The sequence below is a fragment of the Solanum stenotomum genome, chromosome 8 (genome assembly GCF_019186545.1).
Source record: "Solanum stenotomum isolate F172 chromosome 8, ASM1918654v1, whole genome shotgun sequence".
Classification (NCBI taxonomy): domain Eukaryota; kingdom Viridiplantae; phylum Streptophyta; class Magnoliopsida; order Solanales; family Solanaceae; genus Solanum; species Solanum stenotomum.
This window is the reverse complement of record NC_064289.1, coordinates 49,314,463-49,321,412: the sequence shown is the minus strand read 5'-3', so window position 1 is coordinate 49,321,412 and position 6,950 is coordinate 49,314,463.

Below are 6,950 nucleotides of genomic sequence, written 5' to 3'. Positions count from 1 at the left end.
AAGTCAAAAGTCACATCCATGTTGCAAAGAAAGAAGGGAAAGAAAGTTAGATGAAAAGTCGCCAACCTTCATCACGAGAAGATGTACCCATTCTTATTTCATGATTCTAACCTAGAATTGATATAGTTGGGTTGATGCCATGAAAGGGAACTTTGTGGGTTTAAATGTATCCTTATAGTATTGATGAATTATGATTACAATATCTTGAGAATAAAGCTTAATTAATGATAATGAAATCTAGGGCTTTGAGAGCAAAGCTTAGGATGTTGGTAATTAATGTTATTGTAGAGGAAGGGATACTTCCCCCATGAATCGACTAAGTATGAATGTATGAATGTGAAAGGCATTCTCACATGAATGATTCTAGGTTGAAAGGATTGCTCACCTAAAATGAATCAAGACTAAAAGTTGATGTAATTGATGAGGCTAGAGGCGATTACCCTTGATCTCTATATGAAAAGATATGAGGTGATTCCCATACTCCTTAGAATTGAACAAGAGGTGAGTCCCCACGTTCTTACTATGATGAATGGACATGGAGGCGAGTACCCATAATCCATATGAAATAATGTGGAGGCGAGTACTCGCATTATATGATAAATGGTGTGGAGGCGAGTACCCACATCATATGATGAGATTGTGAAGGCGAGTACCCAAGATCTAAAAGTAATTAAGGTAAGAAGAGAATACCCATTAGCCTTTGTAAGTTAGGCAAATAGGTGAATCCCCATGTCTTTAAAAGTAAGTTTGAATGTTGTAGATAATGTTGTGAAGAATGAATAGCTTGGATTGTTTCTTGATATGCCTTCCATGAGGTAAGTTGACTAGAGGCGGATGACCCAAGTCTTGACTAAGGATGAGTAAGGTTACTTGAGAAGTATTTCTTTCTTATTATGATGATTATTTATGTGCATTTAATATGCTAATGCTTTGTATTGACAAACTATTATGTTTATGTCTAGCCATCATATTTAATACTTGATTGTATTAACGCATAATTTTCCTACATTCTTATCAAATGTAGGGTCCGGCGATGTCGACACTCATTCTCGTGGCTAGGATCATAATAACTCAAGGAAGTGAAGATTTGGTGAGTCTTCATTGGATTCAAGGATGTGATCACCACTCTCTTTTATGTCTTGGACTATTGTATGGGTTGTGTCCCAAGACTTTACTCATGATGTTCAGATGGTTTAAGACAATTGTTTAGACTTCCGCTTCGTTTTATAAAGACTTCGATTGTATTTAAATGTTTTAAATTTCCACTTATTTCTTTTACTTTATGTTATGATATTCTAAATGGCTTGTATGAGGCCTCTCCGGGTCTTATACGCCTTGTTACGTCTAGGGGGTACCCATGGGTCGTGACATAGACTGAGCCCTATTGTTGTTACCTCATTGCCCCTCCTGGCAGAAGGACAATCCTTCAACCTATGGCCAGACTGACCACACCCAAAGCTCTCTTCATTGCCAGCAAGACACTTACTCGGATGGTTCTTACCACACTTTGGACAAGCACTCCCCTGAGACTTAGAGCTTTATGCCCTACCTTTATGATACTGTCGAAGCATGGGGGTGGAGCACTAGCTGATGAAGGTGATGAGGTTGTCCTTAGCCATCCCCTAGTATATAGGTGTGCGAGCGTAGCCAAGGGGCCACCGAGGAGGTGACAGCCTTAAAGGCCACTATAGTTGTGTTACGGAGTGATGTGGATCAGCAAAAGTCCCCCAACATGTCAATGATCTTCCAGACGGTGGATATCCCATATGAGCGAGATATGCCTCCGGCTACCACCGGAGATAAGGTTACAGTTGAGCAGACAGCTGATCCCAAATTTGAGGCAGAGACTAATGAGGAGTTGCTTGAGGTGGCTTAGGAAGCTTCATATGAGGGCCTAACTGAGACTGAAGAGGCCATGGTAGATGTTGTTGTGCACGCTTCCTTAGCAGATACTCTATTGGCTGCTCCTAGTGCAACTATTTTTCCTTCTGAGGTGACTCAGAGCACTGATGCCCAAGTCCAGATTGATGAACTGGGCAGTGATGCCCAGAAAGATGGAGCGACTGTGTAGATAGGATCCTCTTTTTACCTCCCTCTTTGTCTTTCTTTATTTTTGACTTGTGGATAATTTGTTTTGTATGCATTTGAGGACAAATGACTTTATTTGTGGTAGGGTGAGACCCACCTTTTGTGTGACTTTTTGTGAATATTGATGTTTTGTTTATATATTTGGGTTTTTGAGCAATAATTATATTTTTAAACTGCTTTTGTGGATGGTTGAGCTTGTGGCTCCTTGTTTTTAATTGTAAATGATTGTTTACCCTTCCGAAAAATTTGCCACCTCTTCTTTGTGATTAAATGTGGTTGTTCTTTTGTAAATTTGAGTATCGGTTTTGATCTATATCGATGACTTGAATAGTGCTCATAATCGAACAAAAATGAATATGTGGCTACGATGAGGCCAAATGTAGTTGCATAGTCAATATGTGAACACTTTGCATCTCATTGTGACTAGAAAAGTATCGAATTGAGTCTCTTGTGAGGAACATTGCACACTAGCGAAAGTGTGGAGTCTTGTTTGACTTTGGTGTCAATGCCTTGTGTGATGAGCTTACCGTGAACTATGTGTGATGACACCTAGAATTTGCCCCGTTGGTCCAGTTGACTAAATGATGTGAACTCTTGAGATGATCTTAGGCAAATTTAAAGAGTGTGAAACAATTTGACATTATACCTCTTTTTATGGCCTAATTTGTGAGTGTGTGAACCTCTTTTGAACACCCTTTGAGCCTTAACCTTTTCTTGGAGGAAACTTGATGAAACCATAACTTTTCTTGATCCATTACCCATAATCCTCATGATATGGTCTGTTTGAATAGCCAACTTAGGCCAAAAGCCTAAGTTGGGGGTGTGGTAAAAAGAAAAGGTGAATCAAGAAAATGCAAAGAAGTCCGTTATGCCCATGTTTTGAGAAAAATGGAACCCTCCATACAAAAAAAAAGAATAAGAAGAAAAGAATGAAAAAGAAATGAAAAAGAAAAAGTTGTGGAATAAAGTGTGAAAATGCAAAAAGAAATGGGGTTCCCAACAATCCATGGAAAGTGAATAATTGGATGACTTGTGAGAACGATTAAAAATGATGAAGAAAAGGAAAGGAAATGTTGTTCACACCACATTTCATGAGAACTATAGCCATTGAACCTAAATGACCAGACCTTTGCACTCAGCCCCATTACAAGCCTTGAAAAGACCTTTTTGATCTTGAGTGAGCTGAAGCAAGTGTTGATTGGAAAATATGGGCAAACCTATGGGTGAAATCATGCATTGTGTTCATCTTTGTGAGTGTGAGCGTTGCATTTGATTTCGGAACTTTAAATTGTTGAACCATTGTGTGTGAATATGGAATCATTCTTTGTGTGAGGGTATTTGAGTACCTTTGTTGAGCTTGAACTTGCATTTGAAGCAAGTATTGTGAGATTGAGATTCTTTTATACTGGTAAGTCACAACTTGAGTCTTTGAGTGCACAGTAGACCCTTGTGTGAGTAATTTGAGTCTTTTTGTGTGCATTCATGATTGAATCTTGTGTAGCACTGTTTAAGACATCCTTTTTGAACTGCTGAACTTGAGTTTTACTTGAGGACAAGCAAAAGTTTAAGTTGAGGGTGTTGATGAATCCACGATTTGGACTCATTTAGGGCTTCATTTTAATAGATTTAGTGTCCTCAAATGCATATTTTGTACCAATAACTGATGTAAATCCTTGAATTTCAGGTATTTAGATTGAGAAACAAAGCATGGATACTAATAATAAAAAAAGGAACAAGGAAGTTGAAAGAACGAAGAAAAGAAGGCATGAGGATCTCCTAAACCATTGGGCGAATAGCCAAAGGACCTTGGCCTTGCCTAATGTTCCAATGTGCCAGCCCTGAAGGAGAAAATCAAGTCGGCAATAGAAAGGAGCAGTCGATGAGTAGCCAAACGGTTCCGTGAAGAGGTGCTTCATCACCCAAAGATATAGAACTTGAAGATGCTGAAAGCAAAAGCAAAATGACAATGAAAATGACCAAAGGGCGGATCACCGATTGGATCGGCGATCCCGACTAACTACGCCAACAGGACCTTCACACCACAAATTTTTGACAACTATAAATACTTGTTTAAATTGTTAGTTTAAAATAAGAATTTAGTTTTGATCAGTGTTATTATTCAATTTTCAAGCCTAGAGCTTAGAAGTGAGTTTTTGGAGACATTTTCCTTAGCTTTGAAGATTTGAAGATTTCCATTTCTAAGAAATTGGAAGTGGGTGTTAAAGACTCTTCATCTTAGACCTTTATAAAGACTATATCAATCCTACCCAGTTGATGGAAACACAACTTGGTAACGATTTTTACCTTTTTACTATTTCTAGCGAAAACCCCAATTCTTGGGGTGTGATTATGTGATTATGGGTTAATTTAACTGTTGGGTATTGCTAATTGATAGTTTATTTGTTGTTTAAAGGTGATTTCGTTCAGTAATTCTGGTTGAACTTAATGGGGTTGTAATTGCAAATACAATCTTAACTTCGTGTTTTTTGCTTGCTTGAGAGAGAGGTTTTAAAACCAAAATTACTGAATCGATGGTCTATGGATATTGGAATGTCATGTGTTCAGCTCGAGAGAGTGAATCCTAAACCCTTTTCCACACATTCAGCTCGAGAGAGAAAATGGTCTAAAGCAAAGGTTGTGCTTAATTGCTGCTTATTGGTGTTCGAGATAAACCAATTTGATTAGGGGTAAATTGTTCGAGAGAAAGTGTATCCCACTAAAGTCTAGCTTATTCACTGATTGCAATTGTTTACTATTAATTGCATTTACCCGGTTGTTTACCTTGGCCCATAATCCTATCACATCCCAAGAATCCCGTCTCCATATTCGTATTTTTGTGTTATTTATTGTTTTAGTTAATAATTGAATATAAAATCCCCCTTTGATATTTGACACTTGTGTCACCCCAAACTTGAATTATGTTTTTCTTCGTAAATATTTTAGCTATGATTGACTTGAACATATTTATGTTTTCTATTGATTCTTGAGTACGAACCACTCCCTTGGGACTCGACCCCAACTCACTTAGTTGGGTTATATTACTATTGAACAATCGCTGATGCTTAGTATTGGATGAAGTATCTTTGATAGCGTTAATCAAAAATCAGCGCGCCGCACTAGGCCTCCAAGTACTCGGGGTTAGTTCGGCACACTGCAGGCGCAGGGCGCCAACCCTCTTGGTGCCTTGGGGATGCCATTCCCCAACCCAAACCCAAAACTTTGACGAATTGTTTTTGCTAAATTCAAGACCTAACTCATCTAGAATCGAATGATTTCCTCCCATACTGTTTTGGATTGATAAACCCAACAAATTAATCGAAAACTCACTTTAATCCATCAATAACAGCACTCATTCGCAAGACCCTCACCTCAAGAACTCAACAAGACTCCATTCTTAAAGAATGAGGCTAAAACCTCAAGAATTTCTCAAAAATTTCAAATCAACCAACCTCAAGGAAGAATTATGAATAAAAATACATGATTGGCGTGAGAGTGAATAATTCAACACTATAAGAGGTTACATACCTCGAAAAAACCAAGTTCTTGGCGAAATTTTCATGTTCTTGAAAGAATGCTTGAATCCTCTTTTTCTTTTCTCATGTTGAACTTCTTACTAAAAACCCTACGCACTTTTGGAATGAATGAGAACTGATCTCAATTAGTTTAGACCCCTATTTGAGAGAAGAAAGTTTTTTAAAAAATGTGCTAGGCTAGTGGGGTAAGGAAAAGACCAAAATACCCCTCCTTAAAATGGATGAAAATGCCTTAACTAGAGAGGCTGCACTCAAACGTGCATAACTCTTTCAGCCAAACTCGGAATTTAGCAAACTCAGGGGCGTTGGAAACAGGACACAGAGACCTTCGAATTGATACCTCATGGGTCACCTAATTCATCCTGTGCCGAAAGTTATGGTCGTTGAAGTTGATCCATAACTTAAAAATTGACCAAAGTTCAAGGTATTACAAACAGTTTGGGTGGTCGAAATTTTCACGGTCCACTAAAGCAATTCGTATGAGGAATATTTAATATGGTAGTCTTTGGTAAAATAGTCATAACTATTTACTCTGAACTCTAAATAAGGAGAAGTTGGTAGCATTAGAAAGAGGTCTCAAAGACCTTCAATTTTATAGTTCATCTGCTACCTAATTAATTATGTGTGGAGATATATGATCATTTGAAGTTGACCTAAATACAATATTATGTCAAAACCTAATCGGTAAGAAAGCTTTGAACTCAACTTTGTGCTAGGGGGTTCTTGTGACCTTAATTCATATTCTAATCCATTCCCACAGTACATAATTGACCTTTATACCGATGAGAAATTTAAAAATTACTTGATACAATCTTGCATGTTAATAAAGAATGGTTAGGACCTTAGCTTAGAAATTTTGGGGGTATTACAGTCCAAACAATTTTGCAAAGTCCAAATTGTGAGATGACAATATTAAGACATGAGACCATCTCAAAGAAGCATCTATTAGGATCATAAAGAATTTAAACGACCCACTAGGTGGATGAATAGGTCCACAAATATCCTCATGTATATGTTCCAAGAACGTAGGGGACTCTATCACAATTTTTATTGGTGATTTCTCACAATTTACTTGTCTTGATAACAAATTGTACAAGAAAACTCACAATTAAAAAGAATCTTCAAGTTCTTTAATGAATGTCCGATTAACTTGTTATAATTCATATTATCGTTATAAATCCAGGATGTCACATACAATCATGTCAACGTATGACAGTATTGAGATTAGTAAATTTCTGGTTTACTATAGAATGTGTCTCAATTGCACTAGTCTTTGTAGAATACAAGCTAAAAGTTAAAGCATGAAACTTATATATAACACATGTTTGT